This window comes from Physeter macrocephalus, chromosome 9 (assembly GCF_002837175.3).
Source record: "Physeter macrocephalus isolate SW-GA chromosome 9, ASM283717v5, whole genome shotgun sequence".
In the NCBI taxonomy this organism is placed as follows: domain Eukaryota; kingdom Metazoa; phylum Chordata; class Mammalia; order Artiodactyla; family Physeteridae; genus Physeter; species Physeter macrocephalus.
In genome coordinates, this window is record NC_041222.1 from 79,399,865 (window position 1) to 79,413,158 (window position 13,294).

A 13,294-nucleotide genomic window follows, 5' to 3' on the forward strand; every position below is an offset into this window, starting at 1 on the left:
GCACAGGGAGATCAGCTCAGTGCTTTGTGACCACCTAGAGCGGTGGGATAGGGAGGGTGGGAGGGAGGGAGATGCAAGAGGGAAGAGATATGGGAACATATGTATATGTATAACTGATTCACTTTGTTGTAAAGCAGAAACTAACACACCATTTTAAAACAGTTATACTCCAATAAAGATGTTTAAAAAAAAAGAAAATATCAATAATATGTGTGATAAGTGCTTGCAATGGAAGTTTGCATTATGACCTATGGGAAAGCAAAAAAATAAACTGCCCTCTAAGGGTGGTGACATTTTAACTGGGTATTAAAGAATAAATACAAATGTATTCTTTAGAGAAAAGGTGGAAAGAGAGATGTCATATAGGGTGAAAAAACATTTGAAAAGGCTTAGAGGTTTAAACAAAGCAAGAATTCTTAAATCTTTTATTAATATGAACCACTTGAAATTGCCATTCTGAAGGTCAAAAATCATCGAATATCAACAATCTCATATGGATAAATCAAAAGCTTTTCTGTAAATTTGTCTATTCCACAACCAATTTGTTTTAAAAGGTCCAGATCGTTCTGCAGGGTTGGGGGATGGGAACAATACCATTGAAGTGTTAATACTCACATGAATTAGATTGTTTTCATTAGCTGATTCAAACTTCTTGCTTCATCTTTTTGTTTATTCTATTGCCAACTTATGAGGGAGCCAGGTTTTGGTAGTAGCCTGAACCAAAGGAAACAGTTGTATCTCATATTAAGAGTCTGCCTACAGGGTCAATGTGGTTGAAAAGTTTTACTCTACAAAGAAGCCTTTTTGGCTCTGACTGGAGATAGTAACCAGGCACTGACAGCCAAAATATTCTATGTTGCTCTGAGTTATGAAACATTACCTGTTGGGTGAAGCAACAATACATAATTGCTGTACCTGGCCTCGTCCACCAAATGATTCATCAGTTTCATGGAGTCATTTGTCAACATCATTTTCCTGATCACCACCAATTAGTGTTTGCAGAGCACCCACACAGTGATGACACTGTACCTGGTGCTTGACAGAATACAAGGAAGACAAAGAATACAACTTATAAACTAAACTGTTGGAACTGTGCATTTGAATATGAAACATAGCGCAAACATACCTGTTAAGTCCGAGCCTACCTGGGTCACATGTGGTAAAATATACTCGTTGAAACTCACCATCGAGCTTCACAATGGTTATTTGTGTTGCAACAAAGGATGGAGAGGATTGTCTTTCCACAGAAAGATGCTGAGAACAGCTCCCAGTCTCTTTGGGGAGCCAAGAGTCAGACTAAAGGTTTGGGAGGGCCTTTGTTGACTCTTGAGTTGAAAGCTCCAGAATCCTTTTACAAGGTCCATCAAATCTCTAAAGACTTGGGGAATTTGAAGATTCTAAGGAAGATTCAGTTAGTTAAGAGTTGGGAATTTTGGAGAGTTCCATAAAGAAATTCTCGGACAAAAACACATTTGAAATTATCATAGGAGGACAGTTATGTACATATTTTCCAGCTAATAGTTTTTAATAAAAGAGGTTTTAGGTGGGCGTTGGAATTGAATCAAGACTGTTTTTTCACCATTGTCACCATCCTCATTTTGAATTACTCCATGCTGCTGTATGTCCTCTTCAATTCCACCTTGAACTAGATAGTCAGAATAAAAAGGAAAACTGAACAAAATGCACCTATGCCTGACTGAGAAGCACTCTTAAGCTTTCTATGAGATTTAAACAGGGTAACCCCTGATTATAAGCAGGTTGTGTGCCCTTAGTGTTTGGCCAATGGGCTGATTGGAAAACAAGTCGTATTTTCCCCCAGGTGTCAAGTGCTTTGTGGGTAGGCAGAGGCTGGTACAGGACATCCCACTACCCTGGATACACCTGAGGCGGTGCCACGTTGATGGCACCCAGTAGAACCTCACCCCTGTGGGCAGAAAGGTCTCCCTGGAAGCCAGGCACACACCTGTCCCAGTGCAGTAGATCAAGGCCTTCGGGGCAGCAAGAGATGGTGGGCTCTTCCCATCACTGCAACACGACAATGCAGCCTGGGAAAGAGGAGACATGGGAGTGGCATCCAGGCGGCCTCCGCCTGAGTGTGGCTGGAGTGACCTTGTCTATCTCAGTAGGTTTCCCACCACCCTTTGTTCCCCAGCCCTATACACCTGCCCAGCCTTCCCTTTTCGCTAAGGATCTGGAAGTGGCCACTGCGGAGAATGGCCCTCCCTGCAGAGGTTTTTTGAGTCTTTATGGGGGGAAATGAGGCAGAACATGATGAGGGTGACAGTCCTCCTCCTCCCCTTGGTTCATCCTATTGCACAGGACTAAAAGGAAGCTTGGCTGCAGGTAAGAGCAAATCCAGGCTTTGGCCATGCAGGGTCTCTGGGCCCAGGACCAGGTGCCCAGGCTCAGGGACAATGAGCTGGGTCGGGAGATAGAAGTCTGCGGCTGGGACATCGCCCCAGATGGGTGCCGAGGAGCAGGGGTGGGTGGAAGCAGGGGCTCTGTCCTCTCCTTTCCCCTTCCAGGGCCCCTCAGTCCCACATGGGCAGTGTGTGCTTCTCTGTGGCCAGCTGGGGGGTGGAAGGGAGGAAGCACCTCCAGAGGTGGCAGAAGAGAGAAAGAAGGTGACATCTATGGCCATCGCTGCTCCAAGTAGGCCACTGGGTGGAAAAAGACACTCAAGAAGCTTTAGAAAAATAAAATCAACTTGCATGTTATTCACTGACTTTTTAAAAATGTGCTTCTATAAATTTACAATGAAAAGAGCAATGAGCCAATAGAAAATGGGCAAAGAGGAAAACAGTCTATTTTAGATGAAATACAAAGAACCTATACAAATTATAACAAAATGCACTAATAATCAAAGATAGGAATCTCAAAAGCATAGTGCTAAGTGGAAGAAGCCAGACACAGGGAAAGCGTACTGTATGAGTCCATTTATATAAACTTCTAATAAAGGCAAAGCTACAGTGACAGAAAGCAGATGACTGATGGCCAGGGGCTGGGCTTGGGGGAGGGGAGGGACTACAAAGGGGCAGGAGGGAACTTAGTGGAGTGATGGGAATGTTCTGTATCATGACTGTGGTGGTGGCTACACAACTGGATGCATTTGTCAAACTCATCAACCTGTGCACTTAAAACTGATGAAGTTTATTGTTTGTGAAAGATACCTCAAAGCTGACAATAAACAAAGATTTTTTTTTATTGAAGTGTAATTGATTTACAATGTTGTGTTAGTTTCAGGTGTACAGCAAAATGATTCAGTCACACACACATATATACTTGTTTTTTTTTTTTTTTTTTTGCGGTATGCGGGCCTCTTACTGTTGTGGCCTCTCCCGTTGCGGAGCACAGGCTCCGGACGCGCAGGCTCAGCGGCCATGGCTCACGGGCCCAGCCACTCTGCGGCATGTGGGATCTTCCCGGACCGGGGCACGAACCCGTGTACCCTACATCGGCAGGCGGACTCTCAACCACTGCGCCACCAGGAAAGCCCTGGTTATCTATTTTATATATAGTAGTGTGTATGTGTTCATCCCGAACTCTTAATTTATCCCTCCCCATGTCTTTCCCCTTTGGTAACCGTAAGTTTGTTTTCTATGTCTGTGGGTCTATTTCTGTTTTGTATATAAGTTCATTTGTATCATTTTTTTTTAGGTTCCACATATAAGTGATATCATATGATATTTGTCTTTCTCTGTCTGGCTTACTTCACTTAGTATGATAATCTCTAGGTCTATCCATGTTGCTCAAAAAAAGATTTTAAAGCCCAGTTGTGGATTTAAGCAAACTAATAGTTCTAGACGTTAACCCTGAAAAAGTTGAACTCCATCCAGTCCAACTCCTTACTTTTCTATTTTATATGTTAGAAATGAGGAAGTGTGCAACTCACTCTGCAAGGTTTCCCATGTGCTTTCCCACATGTACTGTGTTTCCAATAAACGCTGTGCCTGCTTTAAAAAAAAACAAAAAGAAAGAAAGAAATGAGGAAAAGGAGGTCCAGAGAAAGACTGATTATGTGACTTACATCACACAGCTTGCTGGTGGTTACGCCACATCCCAGCACTCAGACCTCATGTCTTTTTAGTCTTATTTCTGTTCTGCCATCTTTCTCAGCACTTTTAAACTGTGAACATATCATGTCTCATGTCACCCGAACAATTCACAGGCACCATAAAATGTCTGGCAGATATATAGTACTTTAATACTGTAAAAATACTACACCCCTATGTAGTAGATAAGGAAGATATTATTTCCCTTTTTCTGTTCTTAGAATGGAAGCAAAGAGAATTAAAATTACTTGCCAAAGGGCACAAAGTAACTCACATTTTGTTTTTCAATTGTACAATGAATAATTCTTACCTCATATCGTTGTTGTGAGGAGTGAATTAAATTATATTAAACCAACTCTGCGTGGAATGGGTTCTCAATACATGGTAAATGCAGTTTACATCAATTATTTAGGGTAATGACCATGATCATGATAAACATAATGGCAAAAATAATAATGCTTTGATTTTATAATAATAAAGTTGAAATTAGAACACCCCCCCAAAAAAGATATGCAAATTAGATCACATTTTGCCTATTAAAAGAGCTGGTTGGGCTTTCCTGGTGGCACAGTGGTTGAGAGTCCGCCTACCGATGCAGGGGACACAGGTTCGTGCCCCGGTCCGGGAAGATCCCACATGCCGTGGAGCGGCTGGGCCCATGAGCCATGGCCGCTGAGCCTGTGCGCCCGGAGCCTGTGCTCCGCAACGGGAGAGGCAACAACAGTGAGAGGCCCGCGTACCGCAAAAAACAAGAAAAAAAAAAAGAGCTGGTTTATGAGTTGCGAGGAAATTCACTACAGGTGGGATTACACATTGAAATAACTTTTTTCATCAGGTAGTTCCATTTCCAGGAATTCATTTTATAATACTATTTATACACATCTACAAAGATATATGTGCAAAGATATTGACTGCAGTGTTACAAAAGTAAAAACAAAAGATAATCTAAATGTCCATCAGTAGGCAAAAAGGAGATTGTTAAGGGAATTACTGTTGAACAATGGAAGGCTGTATGTATTGATAAGGAAAGATATCCATGGTATAGTATTGGATCTAAAATAGAAGCGTTTGTATTATTGATGCCATTTATGATCCTAGACGTATTGATAATACCTCAGTGGTGGACAGGGGATGGATTCTCTACCCATTCTGTTAAAATAAACATTTTCCCCCCTGAGAAATAACTCCAAAGTGGTGAGGCTGCACCATTCCACCACTACCTGTCCTCTCTGATTGGAATATTGGCCTTTGTTTTCTCTGTTAATACAGGGGCACCTGCAGAGGGTAATAGTGAGGTCACCACAGGGACACGATGCGGGCAGCCTGAGGGTCAATGGTACAGTCAGACAACTCCCTGAAGACTGAGACCAAACATCAGGTCACAATTGAGTGAGCTGGAGCAGAGCCAGGTGGCAGATGATGGGCCCTGTGATTACGGCAGAGACACCTGAATACACCAGGCACGTTTGATCCGTAATGAAGGGCACTAGGTCAGAAGGTCTTATTAAACGTCGCTCTGGATTCCTCCTTTTCCTGATGAAATCCAGAGAAGAGGAGGCTGCCATACTTTCTGAGCCTCCCTTTACCAGGGGGATGGGATGGCTACATGGAAACTTCATCACTTGGGGACCCACAAAATGAGAAAGTTCCACATTGTTAGGTCAATAGAGGAAGAAAGGAAGCGCAAGTCTATATATTATACAAAGGGAATATTCGATTCATACCTACTGCATGGACGTGAGCTCCTCCAGCGTAGGGAAGTATCAGTGTTTGTTCATCACTGATTCTTCAGCACAGGGTCTGACATAAAACGGATTCAGTAAGGATTCCTAGAATGAATAGCAAAACATCACTTCCTGAATCTAGCCATTGTGCTGTTATTATCCCAAGGCTCCTGCCCTTCCATTCCAACACATTATACAGTATCCACAGGAGGAATAGAGTGGAGAAGAAATGGAGCCAACACCCAGTCCTACAGATCTGGCTAAAGGGCTGGCAGTAAAGGCAAGGCTCAGTCATTCTTGTCACTCTAGACACAGGCCTGGCACTCTAGGCCAGTGCTGTGTGCATGAGGCCTAAACTCCTCAAGAGCCTTTGTCTCATGCCTACCACTCAATTTCCTCAAATGAAACTGGAAGCATACTTTACAAGTCTATCGCCCTTTTAGAGAATTTCAAATACACTCATAGGTTCGTGAGTCCCTGGAGGGAGACTAGGACAATAACGTGGAAAAATTGAGGAGATTTGGCAGAGGACCATGCTGAATGGGAAGGGTGCCAGCTCCCATGGTTTTATGGTGATTGAGGACTGCTTCCCTGACTCAAGTTACAAACTCCTCTACTGCCTTACAGTAGAGTTCTAGATGAATGGTAAAAGCAATGACATGATCAACAGACAGTGGTAACAGAGGTCACTGCAATGATAGTGTGCCTTTGGACTGAATGTCATTTCTCAAGGATATGCCATTTTCGAGGGAGAAATTCTGTAAGGGGCTGCTTATATCAATACTCATGTTATCTCATTTAATTTTTAATACAGTCTTATGAGGTCATTAGTATTATCCACATTTTATAGTGGATGAAACCAAAGCTTGGAGAGGATAAGTTATTTGTACAAAGTTTATGACTACCAAAGATGGGATTGGAGTTATCTATATTTTGAAGGCAGTGCAATTGGGTAGTGGTATGCGGGCCTCTTACTGTTGTGGCCTCTCCCGTTGCGGAGCACAGGCTCCGGACGCGCAGGCTCAGCGGCCATGGCTCACGGGCCCAGCCACTCTGCGGCATGTGGGATCTTCCCGGACCGGGGCACGAACCCGTGTACCCTACATCGGCAGGCGGACTCTCAACCACTGCGCCACCAGGAAAGCCCTGGTTATCTATTTTATATATAGTAGTGTGTATGTGTTCATCCCGAACTCTTAATTTATCCCTCCCCATGTCTTTCCCCTTTGGTAACCGTAAGTTTGTTTTCTATGTCTGTGGGTCTATTTCTGTTTTGTATATAAGTTCATTTGTATCATTTTTTTTTAGGTTCCACATATAAGTGATATCATATGATATTTGTCTTTCTCTGTCTGGCTTACTTCACTTAGTATGATAATCTCTAGGTCTATCCATGTTGCTCAAAAAAAGATTTTAAAGCCCAGTTGTGGATTTAAGCAAACTAATAGTTCTAGACGTTAACCCTGAAAAAGTTGAACTCCATCCAGTCCAACTCCTTACTTTTCTATTTTATATGTTAGAAATGAGGAAGTGTGCAACTCACTCTGCAAGGTTTCCCATGTGCTTTCCCACATGTACTGTGTTTCCAATAAACGCTGTGCCTGCTTTAAAAAAAAACAAAAAGAAAGAAAGAAATGAGGAAAAGGAGGTCCAGAGAAAGACTGATTATGTGACTTACATCACACAGCTTGCTGGTGGTTACGCCACATCCCAGCACTCAGACCTCATGTCTTTTTAGTCTTATTTCTGTTCTGCCATCTTTCTCAGCACTTTTAAACTGTGAACATATCATGTCTCATGTCACCCGAACAATTCACAGGCACCATAAAATGTCTGGCAGATATATAGTACTTTAATACTGTAAAAATACTACACCCCTATGTAGTAGATAAGGAAGATATTATTTCCCTTTTTCTGTTCTTAGAATGGAAGCAAAGAGAATTAAAATTACTTGCCAAAGGGCACAAAGTAACTCACATTTTGTTTTTCAATTGTACAATGAATAATTCTTACCTCATATCGTTGTTGTGAGGAGTGAATTAAATTATATTAAACCAACTCTGCGTGGAATGGGTTCTCAATACATGGTAAATGCAGTTTACATCAATTATTTAGGGTAATGACCATGATCATGATAAACATAATGGCAAAAATAATAATGCTTTGATTTTATAATAATAAAGTTGAAATTAGAACACCCCCCCAAAAAAGATATGCAAATTAGATCACATTTTGCCTATTAAAAGAGCTGGTTGGGCTTTCCTGGTGGCACAGTGGTTGAGAGTCCGCCTACCGATGCAGGGGACACAGGTTCGTGCCCCGGTCCGGGAAGATCCCACATGCCGTGGAGCGGCTGGGCCCATGAGCCATGGCCGCTGAGCCTGTGCGCCCGGAGCCTGTGCTCCGCAACGGGAGAGGCAACAACAGTGAGAGGCCCGCGTACCGCAAAAAACAAGAAAAAAAAAAAGAGCTGGTTTATGAGTTGCGAGGAAATTCACTACAGGTGGGATTACACATTGAAATAACTTTTTTCATCAGGTAGTTCCATTTCCAGGAATTCATTTTATAATACTATTTATACACATCTACAAAGATATATGTGCAAAGATATTGACTGCAGTGTTACAAAAGTAAAAACAAAAGATAATCTAAATGTCCATCAGTAGGCAAAAAGGAGATTGTTAAGGGAATTACTGTTGAACAATGGAAGGCTGTATGTATTGATAAGGAAAGATATCCATGGTATAGTATTGGATCTAAAATAGAAGCGTTTGTATTATTGATGCCATTTATGATCCTAGACGTATTGATAATACCTCAGTGGTGGACAGGGGATGGATTCTCTACCCATTCTGTTAAAATAAACATTTTCCCCCCTGAGAAATAACTCCAAAGTGGTGAGGCTGCACCATTCCACCACTACCTGTCCTCTCTGATTGGAATATTGGCCTTTGTTTTCTCTGTTAATACAGGGGCACCTGCAGAGGGTAATAGTGAGGTCACCACAGGGACACGATGCGGGCAGCCTGAGGGTCAATGGTACAGTCAGACAACTCCCTGAAGACTGAGACCAAACATCAGGTCACAATTGAGTGAGCTGGAGCAGAGCCAGGTGGCAGATGATGGGCCCTGTGATTACGGCAGAGACACCTGAATACACCAGGCACGTTTGATCCGTAATGAAGGGCACTAGGTCAGAAGGTCTTATTAAACGTCGCTCTGGATTCCTCCTTTTCCTGATGAAATCCAGAGAAGAGGAGGCTGCCATACTTTCTGAGCCTCCCTTTACCAGGGGGATGGGATGGCTACATGGAAACTTCATCACTTGGGGACCCACAAAATGAGAAAATGCCAGATTGTTAGGTCAATAGAGGAAGAAAGGAAGCGCAAGTCTATATATTATACAAAGGGAATATTCGATTCATACCTACTGCATGGACGTGAGCTCCTCCAGCGTAGGGAAGTATCAGTGTTTGTTCATCACTGATTCTTCAGCACAGGGTCTGACATAAAACGGATTCAGTAAGGATTCCTAGAATGAATAGCAAAACATCACTTCCTGAATCTAGCCATTGTGCTGTTATTATCCCAAGGCTCCTGCCCTTCCATTCCAACACATTATACAGTATCCACAGGAGGAATAGAGTGGAGAAGAAATGGAGCCAACACCCAGTCCTACAGATCTGGCTAAAGGGCTGGCAGTAAAGGCAAGGCTCAGTCATTCTTGTCACTCTAGACACAGGCCTGGCACTCTAGGCCAGTGCTGTGTGCATGAGGCCTAAACTCCTCAAGAGCCTTTGTCTCATGCCTACCACTCAATTTCCTCAAATGAAACTGGAAGCATACTTTACAAGTCTATCGCCCTTTTAGAGAATTTCAAATACACTCATAGGTTCGTGAGTCCCTGGAGGGAGACTAGGACAATAACGTGGAAAAATTGAGGAGATTTGGCAGAGGACCATGCTGAATGGGAAGGGTGCCAGCTCCCATGGTTTTATGGTGATTGAGGACTGCTTCCCTGACTCAAGTTACAAACTCCTCTACTGCCTTACAGTAGAGTTCTAGATGAATGGTAAAAGCAATGACATGATCAACAGACAGTGGTAACAGAGGTCACTGCAATGATAGTGTGCCTTTGGACTGAATGTCATTTCTCAAGGATATGCCATTTTCGAGGGAGAAATTCTGTAAGGGGCTGCTTATATCAATACTCATGTTATCTCATTTAATTTTTAATACAGTCTTATGAGGTCATTAGTATTATCCACATTTTATAGTGGATGAAACCAAAGCTTGGAGAGGATAAGTTATTTGTACAAAGTTTATGACACCAGGGGGATGGGATGGCTACATGGAAACTTCATCACTTGGGGACCCACAAAATGAGAAAATGCCAGATTGTTAGGTCAATAGAGGAAGAAAGGAAGCGCAAGTCTATATATTATACAAAGGGAATATTCGATTCATACCTACTGCATGGACGTGAGCTCCTCCAGCGTAGGGAAGTATCAGTGTTTGTTCATCACTGATTCTTCAGCACAGGGTCTGACATAAAACGGATTCAGTAAGGATTCCTAGAATGAATAGCAAAACATCACTTCCTGAATCTAGCCATTGTGCTGTTATTATCCCAAGGCTCCTGCCCTTCCATTCCAACACATTATACAGTATCCACAGGAGGAATAGAGTGGAGAAGAAATGGAGCCAACACCCAGTCCTACAGATCTGGCTAAAGGGCTGGCAGTAAAGGCAAGGCTCAGTCATTCTTGTCACTCTAGACACAGGCCTGGCACTCTAGGCCAGTGCTGTGTGCATGAGGCCTAAACTCCTCAAGAGCCTTTGTCTCATGCCTACCACTCAATTTCCTCAAATGAAACTGGAAGCATACTTTACAAGTCTATCGCCCTTTTAGAGAATTTCAAATACACTCATAGGTTCGTGAGTCCCTGGAGGGAGACTAGGACAATAACGTGGAAAAATTGAGGAGATTTGGCAGAGGACCATGCTGAATGGGAAGGGTGCCAGCTCCCATGGTTTTATGGTGATTGAGGACTGCTTCCCTGACTCAAGTTACAAACTCCTCTACTGCCTTACAGTAGAGTTCTAGATGAATGGTAAAAGCAATGACATGATCAACAGACAGTGGTAACAGAGGTCACTGCAATGATAGTGTGCCTTTTGACTGAATGTCATTTCTCAAGGATATGCCATTTTCGAGGGAGAAATTCTGTAAGGGGCTGCTTATATCAATACTCATGTTATCTCATTTAATTTTTAATACAGTCTTATGAGGTCATTAGTATTATCCACATTTTATAGTGGACGAAACCAAAGCTTGGAGACGATAAGTTATTTGGGGTTTTTTTTGGTTTGTTTTTTTAAAATTTATTTATATTTTTTTTATTTATTTTTGGCTGCGTTGGGTCTTCATTGCCGCGTGCGGGCTTTCTCTAGTTGCTATGAGCGGGGGCTACTCTTCGTTGCGGCACGCGGGCTTCTCATTGCAGTGGCTTCTCTCGTTGCAGAGCACGGGCTCTAGGCGCACGGGCTCAGTAGTTGTGGTGCACGGGCTTAGTTGCTCCACGGCATGTAGGATCTTCCCGGACCAAGGATCAAACCTGTGTCCCTTGCATTAGCAGGCAGATTCTTAACCACTGCCCCACAAGGGAAGTCCCAAGATAAGTTATTTGCACAAAGTTTGTGACTACCAAAGATGAGATTGGAGTTATCTATGTTTCAAAGCCAGTGCAATCAGGTGGTAAAACCATGAAGTCAAGGGCTATAAAAATTGTTGTTTCTGTTGGTTTGTCATTTTTCCATGATTGTTTTAATGCAAACATGGCAGTAACATAGAAAAGTTTTGAAATAGAAGCCTTGGGATGCTCTGTAATTTGTGTTTTCAAAGTTTACTATGTCCAGCAAAACATGATTATTTATTAATGCTTTCTTCCACCTCAACCAAAATGATAAACAGGAAGAAGAGAAAGCATAAATGATTTTCACTGCTTCTTCAATCCAAAAGGAAAACCAAAAAGATAAAACAGAAATAAAAGTTCAAACAAGTCCCAATTTTCTGCCCTTTCATCCACTGGGCAAATGATCAAACTATCCATTCTGAGGTGACAACTCCCCATTGTGTTTACAGGTTTTATTGACTGTGGGGTTCAGTGCCTAGATCCAAAGAGTGCTCAGCAGGGGTAAACGCCAATGATTTTCTTATGTTGGTACACTTGGAAATCACTAGATGAGACATTTGGTTAAGATGAGTCTTATCTCTGCTCATTTTTACCATTTTTCCACAAACTGTTTCCTCCTCCTCAGTATCCCTGTAGGGGGTCTCTTGGGAGAAGGGCAGACAATTCTTAGTAAAATCCACAAGACAATAGCGACATCATGAGACATCATAAAACGTCCAATGATTTCAATCAATCCTTCTCTCGCACTTTTCTTTTTTTTTTTTTAAACATTTATTTATTTATTCAGTTGCACCTGGTCTTAGTTGTGGCAGGCAGGCTCCTTAGTTGTGGCATGTGAACTCTTAGCTGCAGCATGCATGTGGTATCTCCTTCCCTGACCAGGGATTGAACCCGGGCCCCCTGCATTGGGAACGTGGAGTCTTATCCTCTGCACCACCAGGGAAGTTCCTTGCTTTTCTTTAAATTGAGATATGATTCACATATCAGAAAAGTCACCATATTACAATGGACAATTCAGTGGTTTTTGTATATTCACGGAATGTAGAATGATGGTTGCCAGTGGCTGGGGGAAGGGAGGAATGGAGAGTTATTATGTAATGGGACAAAGGTTCAGTTTTGCAAGTTGAAAAGAATTCTGGAGACAGATGGTGGTCATGGGTGCACAAAATGTGCATGTACTTATTACCACTGAACTGTATACTTAAAATGGTTAAAATGTAAATTTTATGTTATGTGTATTTTACCACAATTTTGAAAAAGAACACTATCAAAATAGTGAAAATCCAAACAACAGAATGGGAAAAAATATTTGCAAATCACACAGCTCATAAATGTATAATACCCAAAATATATAAAGAACTCTTACAACTCAACAATAAAAGGATAAATAACCCAATTTTAAAAACGGGCAAATGATTTGAATAGACGTTTCTCCCAAGAATATATACACATAGCCAACAAGCACATGAAAAGATATTCTACATCATCATTCATTAGGGAAATGCAAATCAAAACCACTAGCTATCACTTCTACCTACTAGCGTGGATACCATTTCAAAATGGACAATAAGATGTCTTAGAGAGGATGTGGAGAAATTAGAACCCTCATATGATGCTGGTGAGAAAGTAAGATGTTGTAGCCACTGTGGAAAAGTCTGGTATTTCCTCAGAAAATTATACATACCAATTCCTATGTATATACCCAAGAGAAATAAAAAATTACCTTCATGCAAAAACTTGTACACAAAAGTTCATGGCAGCATTATTCATAATAGCCAAAAAAGTGAAAAAAACATAAACGTCCATCAATTGATGAATGAAT